Source organism: Mesoplodon mirus, assembly GCF_964341445.2.
Source record: "Mesoplodon mirus genome assembly, chromosome: 11".
Lineage (NCBI taxonomy): Eukaryota > Metazoa > Chordata > Mammalia > Artiodactyla > Ziphiidae > Mesoplodon > Mesoplodon mirus.
In genome coordinates, this window is record NC_138987.1 from 29,162,325 (window position 1) to 29,176,477 (window position 14,153).

Here is a 14,153-nt window from a genome sequence, read left to right on the forward strand (position 1 = left end):
ACTAAATAAAGTCTAATATGATGGCGTGGTATATTTGAATGTACTACAGTTGATTTAACCTCTCTCCTAGTGATGGATAGTTAGATTATTTTTTTATTTTTCACTATTGTACATACTACTAGGGTTGATGTGAGAAGGGTCTCCAAGAATCTTGCACAACGAGTTTTATTTTCTGGTTGTCTTGAGTAAAGAGTTGAGCTGTATGTAGGGGCAGGAGTATGTAGCAGAAGCGGTAGATTGAGCCCTAAATACCTAGTATATTGGTGACATCATCTCTGGTATTTTCTGAGACATTCCTGATTTGGAACATTCCGCCTCATTGGGGCCATATATCCTGAGTTTTTGTTTGGAAAATATTATCACCCCTCCATGCCATGAACTTCACGCTTCAGCAACACTGACTGGCTTCCCACGTCCCACACCTGCTCTACTGTTCTCACTTCCTTGCCTTTGCTTATGCAGAGCCCTCTGCCTGGACTGCCTCCCCCTCCTCTTCATCTGTCTACCTCCTTTTCACCATTCTTCAATATCTCCTCCAAGAAGGTTTTCCTAATCTTGCTCCACCCCAGGCTGGGTTGGGATCCTCTCCTCCATGTATCCATAATGCCCTGTGCTGACTTCTTTCACTGAACTTAGCATGTTATGGCTCTCCCCACTCAGCTGTGAGATCCTCAAGGGCAAATGATCATGGATTTAAAAAAACAAAACAAACTCTTTTATATAGTGACTAGAATACTTCGGGCATTGAGCAAAATTTTAGTGAAGTCATAAACAAATCAATGAGTCCCAGTGGAAAAGGTGAGTAGTTGAACTGTTCTAGGGCCAGGGTTTTGCTGGACAAAACTAGCCCATCTGGACAAGGAAACTGAAATTGCCAAGAGGGTTGAAATGGTGGATGATGGGGCATGTGCTGGATGGGAAGAAAGTGAAGGTAGGAAGGGCTGGTAGAGTGAACGCGGAGGAAACAAAGATCAGGGGGCTCTGTGGCTTTGAAGGACAGCTGTGGTGAGAGTAATGCCAGGGCTGGACTGACAGTTAGTGGTTCTTTTTTTTTTTTTTCTGCGGTACACGGGCCTCTCACTGTTGTGGCCTCTCCTGTTGTGGAGCACAGGCTCCAGAAGCACAGGCTCAGAGGCCATGGCTCACGGGCCCAGCCACTCCACGGCATGTGGGATCTTCCCGGACCGGGGCATGAACCCATGTCCCCTGTATCGGCAGGTGGACTCTCAACCACTGCACCACCAGGGAAGCCCAGGTAGTGGTTCTTAAACACAGCTGTGCATGAGCGTCATCTGGGGAACTTGTTAAAAGTGTAGATTTCTGAGTACCTCTCTTAGTGATTCTAAACCAGTAGGTCTGAGGTGGGGTCTGGGATCTACATATTTAACAGGCACCCCAAGAAGTTCTCATTCAAGGGGTCTGTGCCCACCACCCTTGGATAATTTCTGACATGTGAGGCTTTGGGCAGAAAGTGAGTTGTCTGATTTTTAGATTTCAGGGGTGGGGCCACCCCTTCTGAAGCCGAGGTTCAGGTGCAGACACAGGAATGCGTGATCAGAACTGGAATGCAGTGGTTGTAGGTGGAGACAAAGGTCAAGGAATGGAATAGATCATCCATGTGACAGTCACCAGGAGGGTGGAAGGGCTTAGGGGGATGAAGGACTCAGCACCGCGTGCCAAAGCCTTCCATGAATGAAGGTGAGTTTCCAGAGGGGTGGGAGATGGTCTCCGCGTTGGGGTGGAAACTTTACAAACTAATAACTACAGTTCTTGGGTGTGAATGCCAGCCTGTGCTGTGGTAAGTAGCCTGATTGTAACTGAAAGGAAGAGAGAGGGCTAGGTCGGAACCGTAACGACTTCTAAAATCTATCCCAACCCTGTCTGCCTCTCCGTTGCCACCACTCCCACTCCCGTCCACACCACTGTCTCCCCTCCCCAGCAGCTGTAGTAGCCTCCTAACTGGTCTTGCTGCTTGCATTCGGCCCCTTCTAGCCCACTGTTTGCATACAACCAAAGAGATTGCGCTACCAGTCAAACCTATCACAGCCCTCTCCGACTTTAAACACTTATATGGCTTCTGGTTACACTTGGAAAAAGATCCGCACTCCTTCCCACAGCCCCAGTGGTTCTTGAGGCCAGGTCCCCACCTCTCGTTCTAGCCCTCTCTGGTCCAAACACCTTCCACTCCCCCATCACGTCTCTGTGTTGCTGGAACAGACCGAGTTCTTCCCCACCCCATGGTCTTCACACTGGCCATTCTGCTGGCCTGAAATGCTCTCTCCCATCTTGCCATGTCTTGCTTCTCCCCTTATTCAGAGTCCCCATGACCACACAACCTGGAGCCAACTCCTCTCCTACCCCCCAGTTGCTGCCACACAACACTGCTTTATTTTCCTCAGAGTGCAAACCACAATGGGAAGTTACATGATTTACATATTCACATGTTTGTGGTCTGTCTTTCCCCAAAAGGAATGTCAACTCCATGGGAGAAACCTCCTGTCTGCTTTGTTTGATTCTGTATCCTCCGCACTGAGAACAGTGCCAGGCACATAGTAGGTGCTCAGTGAGGATTTGCTGATTGAATAAAAATCAGCAATGGAAGTAGAATTGGGTCTAAATGAAAATGTGAGTCAGTGGAGAAGAGGTGAGTCTAGTAATGACGTTACATGCAGCAGCATATTTTTAATCCACCTGCTCTTAGAAGAAACCCATGTTGTCTTCCAATAAAACCGGACTTAAAGGAAAAATTCATTAAAAAGCTTTGAAGCTGGGCCTCCCTGGTGGCGCAGTGGTTGAGAGTCCGCCTGCCGATGCAGGGGATACGGGTTCGTGCCCCGGTCTGGGAGGATCCCATATGCCGCGGAGCGGCTGGGCCCGTGAGCCATGGCCGCTGAGCCTGTGCGTCCGGAGCCTGTGCTCCGCAACGGGAGAGGCCACAACAGTGAGAGGCCCGCGTACAGCAAAAAAAAAAAAAAAAAAAAAAAAAAAGCTTTGAAGGCTTGATTCAGGATGGGAAGGCCTTATGGCACACGTCTCCAATCAGGTCTCCCTCAGGGAAATTAGCGGGGAGGGAGGTAACATTTGGTGGACACCTACCAGGGGCCCAGGCTGTGCTGGGGTCATGAAAATAATAAATGGCACTTATGTGGGTTTACTGGGTGGTACCATCCCTGTGACACATGTGATATCCCTTCTGTCAATTAAGCCTCACAATGACCCTAGTGTTGGCACTGTCGTGGATCCCATAGTACAAAAGAGGAACCAAGGTCCCAGGATGAGCACTTGCCTGAAGAACCACAGCTCGAAATGACTGGAGCTCAGATTCCAATCCTATTCTCTTTGATTTCAAAGCTTGACATCATACAACCTTACGTGTGACTTACATGGCTGCCATTAATCGCATGTTCACAAGGGCCAGGCCCAGGGCTAAGGCTTTAGGTAAAGGCGTGTTTATCAGCCAGGACTGGAATCCAAATTCTCTGCTGCTTCTCACCTCAGGCCACACAGCCTGTTGAATAGCTTGGCCATCCTCTGCCTTTGGTTTCTGGTTTGTTCTCCCGGGAGCAGAGATCAATACAATCATGTGACTGACTCATTCGTTACCAGCAAAATAAAGGCTCAGGAAGGTTTTTGCCAATTTGTGAGGTGTGATGTTTGTTGCTTGGCATTGGAATACGATGTGCCATTTGCAAGGATACTTCACATGTTTATTGTGTGCCCAATAGTTGCCCGATGTTCCCAGTGGAGTGTCGGGGTTATTCTGTGGGTCCTGGAGTCACAGGTGGGTTCAAATCCTGACATTATCACTTATTAGTTGTGAGAAAAAGCCTTTCGAAGCCTCCCTTTCCCTATTTCTGTGTGTGCAGAAAACAGAAGTGGCCTATGTCATAGCTGGTGCTTGGTTGTGATCAGGCGCTTGGCATGGTACCTGAAAGGAGCTCTCAGTACACGTTAGCTATTGGTGATTTTTTTTTTTTTTGCTGTACATGGGTCTCTCACTGCTGTGGCCTCTCCCGTTGCGGAGCACAGGCTCCGGACACACAGGCTCAGCGGCCATGGCTCACGGGCCCAGCCGCTCCACGGCATGTGGGATCTTCCCGGACCGGGGCACAAACCCGTGTCTCCTGCATCGGCAGGCGGACTCTCAACCACTGCGCCACCAGGGAAGCCCTATTGGTGATATTTTTATCATCATTATTGCATCGCGTTTGAGGGCTGTCCTGGGCCAGACTGTAGGAGAGGCCTGGGGACAGGGTGACAGGGAGGTGATTGTGCTCCAACTACATTGGGAGGCTTTAGATGACTAAGACCAAGGATCTTGACCACTCATGCTTTCTACGTCTATAAAAGAGCAATGGCTATCCTCTCGCTTGGGTGTAAAATTTAAATGAAAACACCTACAAGGATAAAGATAAATAATGGCTAATATTTATGAACACTTAATATGTTGCAGGCAGTATTCTAAGACTTTAACGTGCATTAACTCCGGAAGTCCACACAACAAACACTCTGAAGTTGGTGCTGTTATGATCTCCATTTTAAAGATGAGGGACTGGAGGTGAGAGTGTGTCTGGGATATCACAGGGATTAATTAAATAGTTCTTAGATATTGAAACCTTTTAGGGGAAGAAACTTTTTATTACCCAGCCCACCTCCCGGTACAGAATAGGTGCTCAGTACATTGTTATTTTTGAAAAAGTGATACAGATCAGAGGTTGCCGTACCTTTACTGTGAAGGGCCTCATAGCCACTATGTTGGGTTTTGTGTTCTATACACAAAATATGTTGGGTTTTAAGTTCTGCTGTACCTTCTCAACTCTTCTGTTGTAGTGCAGAAGCAGCCATAGATCTATAGAAATAAATGAGCATGGCTGTGTTTTCATCAAACTATTTCTAAAAACAGGTGGCAGGACAGATTTGGCTGTGGGCTGCAGTTTGCCCCACCCTGATATAGATGCTGATGCTGATAAAAGGTACCATTTATTAAATGCATCCTCTGTGCTAGGCTGTTCAAAATACCTTCATGCTCTATCTCCTGAGATACCTGTGAGAAAAGTAGGCTCACTGGGTTTAAGTAACCTGTCCAAGTCTGCCAGACTGCAGAGCCCAGACTAAGGAGATGATGTCAAGGATTTTGGAACATGATCCAAATGAAAGTATAAGTCTAGATCTTTACTACTCAAAGTCTGGTCTGTGGACCAGCAGCCTTGATATCAACTGGAAGCTCATTCAAAATGAAGGATGTTGCAAAACAGAAATAGAGTTACAGATGTAGAAAATAAACTTACAGTTACTGGGGAGGGAGGGGGGAAGGGATAAACTGGAAGACTGGGATTGACATATACACACTACTATATATAAAATAGATAATCAACAAGGACCTACTGTATAGCACAGGGAACTCTACTCAATACTCCGTAATGGCCTATATGGGAAAAGAATCTAAAAAAGAGTGGATATACGTATATGTATAAGAGACTCACTTTGCTGTATACTGAAACTAACACAACAATGTAAATCAACTATACTCCAATAAAAAGTTAAAAAATAAAATAAAAAAAACAAAATGCAGGATGTCAGCTTCCACCCCTACCCCAGCGTACTGAATCAGAACCTTCATTTTCCCAAGCCTCTCAAGTGATTGTCATGCATGTAAAGATTTGAGAAGCAAAACAAGACAAAGATCCAAACACTGTTCAATATCCTCAAATTTTTGGCTTTTGTGAGTAATATAGCAAATCATAATATGGTTAAGCTTTGCATTCATCCTGCAGGTACACGTGTAAACCGGCTGTCAGCATATTGCTGCGAGAATAAGAGGAAGAAACACCTGTGAGGAAAGATACATTTAGATGCCAAATAGAAGCTGTATTGTCTAACCGTCTTTTGGAAGCTACTCCGAAAATGTAGCCAATGATTTAACGATCTTTAAGGTAAAGGCATTAGAAATCTTTAAGTGAGCTGGTCAGTTTTGCCAAATGGGGTTAGAACTTGGCTGTCTACACAGAAAAGAAAACCCAGGTTTAAATTTTCTCAGAAGCTCCGAACAAGAGCCAAGGGTATAGATGATCTATTCGGCTTTTTTCTTGTGATGAGGACAGATGCGGTAGCCCCTGCTTGGCCTCTGCTCGCTCTGGCTTAATGTGATTGCCAATCAGGTCAGCACACAAAGGGCAGTGAGGAACCACTCAGCTAACAAGCTCCTTGCCCTCCAGTCTCTAGAAGAATGTTGACTGACAAGGACACAATTAAAAAGGGATTGATTTATTGAGCTGGAATGCTCTGGCCCCCCTAATCTCAGCATCTCTCTGTTTCGTGTAATCACCATTTCCAAACAAGAGTCAGCCTCTGCAAATGAAACCCTCGTGGTCACCGTGGAGCCAAAGATGCTCTTAGTTACGGAAGGTAGCTCAGCCCTAGATGCCCATAAAGAGAAACCGCATGAAAGAAGTCCTCTCCTTCACCAGGGCCTGGATAAGGATCTGGAGTTTAGCAGGGAAGGATGATCTAAACAAAAAGTAAGCAGTGGTCATGAGAACTGCTAACCTTGGCCCCAGGAGGGAACTGGGTTAAGAAGAGTAGGTGGGCAAGGAGCTCTATTTTTGTCTTTTATAGAGTAAAAGTGTAAATTTCTGTTAGAAATCACAGGGTCATCAAATATCTGGAATGTTGATGGGGATGCCAGTGAGATTCAAGGGAAGAAAAAAGTCCGAGTATTGGAATTCACTGTTCCTTTTGAACTGTTTCATTGAACCGATGCAGTTGAATCTCAGTTATGTGTATGCAAATAATTATTTCTAATTGTTGGGATTTGAAGGTCACCCCATAAATAGCACCTCTCTTTTCCACTGGAGTTATGAACTGGTTGAGAAGTAAAACAAAAGTCTTGGCAGCTGGAGACTGAAATACAGCACCATCTTTGTTACTGATGAAGTGGGAAATGTAAGCTTATATCTGTGTGTTCTATGGACGGGTAAATTTCTTGCTCCTGAACCCGAAACTTAAAATAAAAATATCACTCTTTCTCCCCTGGGGGTCAGTGAATGAGCAGACAGAGAGAAACCAGGAGTGGAGTGGGACCTCCCCCACGTGGAAGGAATAGTTTTGAGTGAGAAAGAAGGGCTGATGAGAAAACAGACTGAGAGGGTTGTGTAACTTGCCCAGTTCACAGAGCTAGGAGGTGGGAGGACTGCAAGGCACATCCAGCTTTCCCTGGCTCTGAAGCCTGAAATGTGAAGTAGTTCTGCTCTATTTGTTGAATGAATAAAGTGAATGGATGAATGAAGGAGGTGACATTTGAGGGTAACAGGTTGAGAAGTGCAGTCAGGATGGGATGGCCTGTGCATCGTTGTAGATCCTTTCTTCCAGCTCAGGGTCTGGCACTGGGGACGGTTCACCTAGATATTCTGCCCTGCCAGACCAGGCCAGGCCATGCCAAGTGTCCAGGCAGGTGGGCTCTGGAGCCGGTCCTGCTGGCACAGTGGCCCGGTGTCAGGTGCACGAGGAAAAGCCGGTGTCTGCTGGTCCGTTTGGCCATCACCATCCCCATTGCGTGGTCTCTGATTTCGTTCTAGATTGCCAGGGGATCTGCAGATTGGCCTTCCAGATGGCCAAGGGAAAAAAGCCCCACCCTCCAAGGGGACTGGGATAAACCCATCTCTGCCTGAGCTAGAAATCTGACTCACAGATTAGGGAAAAGCACGGCCAACCAAGGCTGACATTCAACTTCCCCTCTCCTGGCGGGGATTTCACAGTCCCCTGTGCATCTGGTCACCACATTTCTGACATCCTTCTACTCCTGGGTATTAAACATAAAACAGAGCCCCTGATACCTCATTTTCCCTCACTTGCTCTTCACACCTTGTCATTTATTTGCAATTCTTGGAGCAGCCGAAGTTCCCTTTATCAGCGTGTTCTCCCTCCAGGAGGGGATCCCTTCCCTCCCCAGGGGTCTGTTTCCTGCTCATCAGCTTTGCCACCTCAGCCTGTCCCCTCCTTGCTGTCACGCTGGCCCTGGCATGGACTTCTGTGATCTTAATCTCTTTCTTTGGAAACTTCTGTCACTTCCAATCTTCCCCAGTTTTCTCCCTCCACCTCAGCCGTTGCCCCCAGGCCCCCTTTGCTTTCTCAGCTTTCTCTTCAAAGACATTGTGTGTCTTTTTCTCCTTATTTGGTCCAGTGTGACCTGACAGGGTCGCTGAAGCAGCATACTGGGGATAGAAATATGTACTTAGTTCTCCACAGATTTTCTTTTCCTTCCTTTTTGAATGGGGCATTTGCAATCAATTTATGTCATTTAGCTGAAAGGTTAAGAATTTTCCACTTAAAAATCAACTTCCCCAAATGAAAACAATTTTTGGTGCTTTTTTCCATTGTATTCAGGTCTCCACATGCCCCTGGGCACAGAGACTGTTCTGGAAAGGGCTTCCGGAGGAATGCCTGTGGAGTGAGTACAGCTTCTATTCAAGCCTTGTGGACATTGATTTCACGGAGCGGGCAGGAGATCTTGTTCTTTTGTCTTCTTTAGGATTCACTCTCAGAGAAGTGATGTCACCATGAGATGCTTCCAATGGTACCACGGGTGGACATGAGACTAAGGGTCACCTGTACTGACCCCTTCCAGGATAGGTTTCTATGGAAACAAATGTGAACAGAATAGAACAAGGCAAAGCAACCCTGAATTATTTGCTAAGACCCTGACTCCAAACCTTGTTACAAACCTCAGTAGACCCAGGCTCCTGTGAAGAATCTAAAATACAATACAAATCAACATATTTACGAAACAAAAACAGGCTCACAGACATGGAGAACAGACTTGTGGTTGCCAAGGGGGAGCGGATGTGGGGGAGGGAAGGAATGGTAATTTGGGATTAGCAGAGGCAAACTATTATACATAGGATGGATAAACAACAAGGTCCTACTGTATAGCACAGGGAACTATATTCAATATCCTGTGACAAACCATAATGGAAAAGAATATGAAAAATAATATATATAACTGAATCACTTTGCTGAACAGAAGAAACTAACACAACACTGTAAATCAACTATACTTCAATAACATTTTTAAAAAAGTGGCACCAAGGAGTCTAGAGGGGCTGCTGTTCATATTCCCACCCCGATCCCTGTTACCAGGCTGGTGCACCCAGATACCAGCTGCTCTGGGTGCTGCCTGCTAAGGGCTCCCAGCTTCCCCTTCTCTAGAGGTTTGCCTTCATTCCCAGAGTTTCTTTACTTGGGAGGATACAAGCTCCCTCATTCACCTCCTGTAGCCTGCATCCAATGAGTAACCACCAGGGGATATAAGAGGCCAGCCCCCATTTCAAAGTGGGATCAACTCTGAGGTACAGTTCACACTCCAGAGCTCCCTGTGGGGTCAGGCTTCAGCTAGATCCCAGCTGAGATCGTATCCTGGCTTAAGTCCTCCCCTCCCAATCCTGGTTTCCTCACTTCCTCAGTAAGTCACGTGTGCCCAAATCCTTGTCTCAGGCTCCGCTTCCAGGGAACCAGATATAAAACAGATTACCATACCACATTGGCAAAAGGGTTTACCCCATGAATGCCCACACCTGAATCTGGAGTCTTACCGTGTCAGGGTGAGGGACGGTCACACTCATGGGGAGAAGTGGGGAGACCATAGTACAGATGCTTGCCCCGGTGCCAGAGCAGAACTGGTCTAGACGGCTTGACACAGGCTTGTTGGGACTGGGACGGTGGAGGGAGTGGCAGGCCTGTATCAGCCCCCACTGGCAGGATCAAGAGAGAAAGTATTCCCAAATGGGTTGGAGGGTATCTAAGAGAAAGAGATGGCCTTCTCTGAGGGTGGTTGAGCTCCAGGTTCCTAACCAGCTGCTGAGAGATGGAGCACAGTGGTCCTTAGGTCCTTGCAACTATAGAAGCAAGGGACATGCAGAAAAGACCCCACTGTTTGGTCTTGAGCTTTTAGGCAGGCCCAGCGAAAGCTCTGTTTCACCTCTTTCAGGGGTAAGAAGGGAAGGGGTGGAGATGGGTGGGTGAGGAGGGATCGAGGGGTAGGTATGTTAGGATGAGCAGAGAAAGGTGAAGAGAAATGCTGCTCTCCTCCCCAAGACCCACATTTACCTACATCTCTCTCTCCTTTGTCTTACTTCTTGGACTTCACGTCCTTCCTACCCCTCCTCACTGTGAAGTCTTAGCCCACCTTTCGCTTCTCGCAGCTTCACTCCCACCTTCCTGCCTGCCCAAATTCTTGGTGTTCATTCAACAAATATATACAAAGTGCCCACCAGGCGTCAGGCACTTTTCTAGATCTGGGAAGTCACCAGAAACAGCTGTCCCTAGTCATGGCCAGTGTGGGAAGACACCCAGTAAACATGCAATCAGCTGCAGAGTGTAAATTCAGCTAGAGGTAAGTGCCATGAAGTAAACACAAGGAGAGGATCATGTGGGTGTTTGTTTTGGCTGGGAGTCTTGTTTGCCCTGTGGAGCGGCAGGTGCTTTGAGGGAGGAGGTCTCAGATGATACTTTGCTTCCTCCAAGACGTGGGACCCAGCACCTCACTCCTAAGAACTCACCACACACGTGTTCATGTCTGGACTACACTTGGGCTTTTTGCCTTCAGACCAGACTTGGGTTTCTCCCCCTGATTTGTGTGCATTGGGTCAGATGTGGCCCCCAAGCGCCTGCGCTGGAGTGTCGAGTTGCTCACTGGTGTGGGACCCACAACGCTTCTTGATGTTCACAACCTCAGTTCCTTTTGTGTGAGACAGGGGAGGTGAGTGCGCCCACTTTCACAGGGTTATGGAGGGCAGAATGAGACCCTCTGCAGGAAGTGCTCCCTCAAGGGATGGCGTTGGATGATGGGTCAAGTCTTCATTCAGCACCACCGGTGGGACCAACCTCAGGAGGAGCCAGAAAGAACTGGGGACCCAAGGCTCTTGCAGCCTGGATAGCTTTGAGGCGGTCTTGGCCATTGCTTTTGTGTTTGACTGAGGTCCTGAGGATAGGTTTTGAGGGAGTGGAGAGGTAAATGGCAGGAGAAGGGGTCTCTCCCCTAGCCTTCCCACTGCCCCAGACCCGGAGCTCATCTTTTCTCGCCTCAAACAGATACCCTCCAGCTGTCCCTATACTGCTCCTTCCTTAGGCTTGAAATCCCAGTTTCATCCTGGTTTTTTTTCTTTCTCTCATCCTACTCCTCTGCTCGGAATGCGAGTCTCCCACATCCTGTGGTTCGTTTTCCCCAACTCCCTTCACTTCGTTCCCTTTGCCCTTGCCCTGCTTCCAGCCCCGGATCCTCCTTTCACATTTCTGGTGGCTGGTGTAACTTCCTCCTGGGTATCTCCCACCACCGTTTCTGCTCATTACGGCCCATGAGTCACGCTTGGAAATCCCACTCCCTCAAAGAAAAAGAGTTCCTACTCCTCGTGCTGGCGTCTGGAGCTCTCTCCTCCATGACTGCCTCTACTCTCCCACCTCAATACCCAAAGAGCCAAACTTGCGCACTCACTGCTCCCCAAACAAATGCCGTATTTCCCCTGCCTCTGAGCGTTTGTTCCTGCAGCTCCCGCTGTCGAGGCTGCCACATTTGCCTGGTCCTTCAAAGCCGGGTTCAGACGTAGCCCCTGATGCCATGACTGGTCGGCAATTCGCCCTCACCCCGCATATTCATACCCCTTCTCTCACACCTTTCGTAGGACACTCATATCCTGCGGCTGCTCCAGGAATTCGTGCACTTTTGTGCTACTGAGGAAGTAGCAGTTGTTGGTGGGGTGTATCCTTCCCTACTGGCAGGTATTGATCCCTGTATTACATCCCCCATGGGATACGTGAGATTTCCTCTGGTGACAGATGAGGCTCAGATTAAATCACTTGCCCAAGTTCATGCAGGTCCTAATGGAGAGAGGTGGAATACAAACCCACGGTATTTCTTAATCCAAACAGGGTGTTCTCAGCAACTATGCTATCGTGCCTCCAGGTAGACGTTTGCTGATTGAACTGGGTTGAATAGCACTAAGGGACCGTGGCTGGTTGAGTGCCAAGTGCCCAGTACGGAGAGGGTCGCTGTAGGAATAGAGTGGACCTCCTGCTTAACTACTGGCGCTGCCGTGGGGCTGTCAGGTGGCCCCGCCACCGGATCGAGCCAGCAGCTGCCAGTGGGGAGGCCCCGCTGGGCAGCCCGAGAAGGATGCGACCTCATAGGAAAATTGATTTAGGATGAACCGTGCCAGAAGCGGCCCCTCCGTCACCAGCCCCCTCTTGGGTCATATTTCAAAGCCTGGCTCAGGGCCACTGGCTGGGGCGCACGGCTGTGAGATCATGGCTGAGCCATCTGACTCTCCAAATTATAAGGACCAACTTGGGAGTTTTATCGCATTTCTGCTGCCCAGGCATGAAGTCAGCTGGACGGTGCGTGACAGGGAGTGTTCCTCTTGTAATTAATGGGGGTGTGCGTTGTTTTTTTTCATCTTCTGCCTAAATTCAGCGTGCTGTGAGCGTGCGCGCTCCCTCGGCGCTACCCTGCGCAGTAGCGGAGGTGAGTCACGGCTGTAAAATCTGGAAAGCTTGCGTGGGGATGCAGGCGGAGGAGCAGAGAAATAGACATTATTGTTATCATCTTTCAGGCGAGCTCTACTTAATTACTGCACTTTCAGCAGCTGCATTGTGCCTTCCTAACACCGAGCCAGAAGTGATGGTTTGAGCGGGGAAGGGATCGGTTCTCTGTTGGGGCAGAGGCCCCGGAGGCCTTTGGCTCTTTTGAGGGAGGATGGGGCAGGTTGGATGCCCAGCACTGCCGCTAGGCAGCTGGAACCCGTGTGGATTTGCTCTGAGACCCTTGGGTGTGAGCAGCCACATGGTTTTTCTTTATTTTTCTAAAGCAAATAAATCTGGCTTGGTCCCCCACCTGCCAGGGCTGGCGGGAAACCCATTCTTAGTTAATGTCTTTTTGCGGGGAGCAGTGGTGAGGGATTCTTTCTCTCCTCCTTGGGAACGTAAGGAAACCCTGGCAAGTGTTCAGCAAGATTGAGGGGCAAGTTTGCAGTGTTGGGTCCATGGTTGAGAAATTCTGGCTCATGGTCTGCAAGCACCATTTCAAAGGGAACCTCCCATCTTCCTCCATCCCAAGCCTGGTCGGGGGTCTCAGCAGAGGCTCCCGAGGCACGTGGCCTCACGTTTTCCCTGGGCGCACCCCTCAGTCACGCCCCCATCCCTGGCTACAGGTCTCCACCCTCAGGGACTTGCAAACCATTGTTTCTTTCCCAGTCTCAGAGAAGACGCATAACCCCTCAGGCTGAGCCACCTCTCCTCTGTCTTCCTACCCTTAAAACAGTTCCCCTCTCAGACAGCACGGTTCTCTCATCTCTTTAAGCCTTTCTTTTCTTTTTTTAATTCAAAAAATTTTTGTTGCGGAGCACAGGCTCTAGACGCGCAGGCTTCAGTAGTTGTGGCATGCGAGCTCAGTAGTGGTGGTGCACGGGCTCAGTTGCTCCACGGCATGCAGGATGTTCCCGGACCAGGGCTCGAACTGGTGTCTGCAACAAGAGAAGCCACTGCAATGAGAAGTCCACACACCGCAAGAAGAGTAGCCCCCACTCACCACAACTAGAGAAAGCCCGCGCACAGCAATGAAGGCCCAATGCAGCCAAAAATAAGTAAATTAATAAATAATTTAAAAAATTTTTTTATTTAATTTTCATTTTATATTGGAGTATATCTGATTTACAATGTTGTGTTAGTTTCAAGTGTACAGCAAAGTGATTCAGTTATACATATACATATATCCATTCTTTTTCAGATTCTTTTCCCATATAGGTTATTACAGAATATCTAGTAGAATTCCCTGTGCTATACAGTAGGTCCTTGTTGATTATCTGTTTTATGTATAGTAGTGTGTATATGTTAATCCCTACCTCCTAATTTATCCCTCCCCACCTTTCCCCCTTGGTAACCATAAGTTCTTTAAGCCTTTCTTAAAAGACAAACAAACCAACCAACCTGCCAGAAAAGCAGAAAACCAAACCAAAGTAAACAAACAGAAATTGTTAGATTTTTTTTCCCCTTGGCTATTTGTTCGACAAGGAGAAAAATGACCTTCTCATTCTTTGAGTCTTCTAGCAAGAACAAGATAGAACCACTTCTCCATGAGTTTGTCACACTCCAGCTCTGTGATCTTGGGC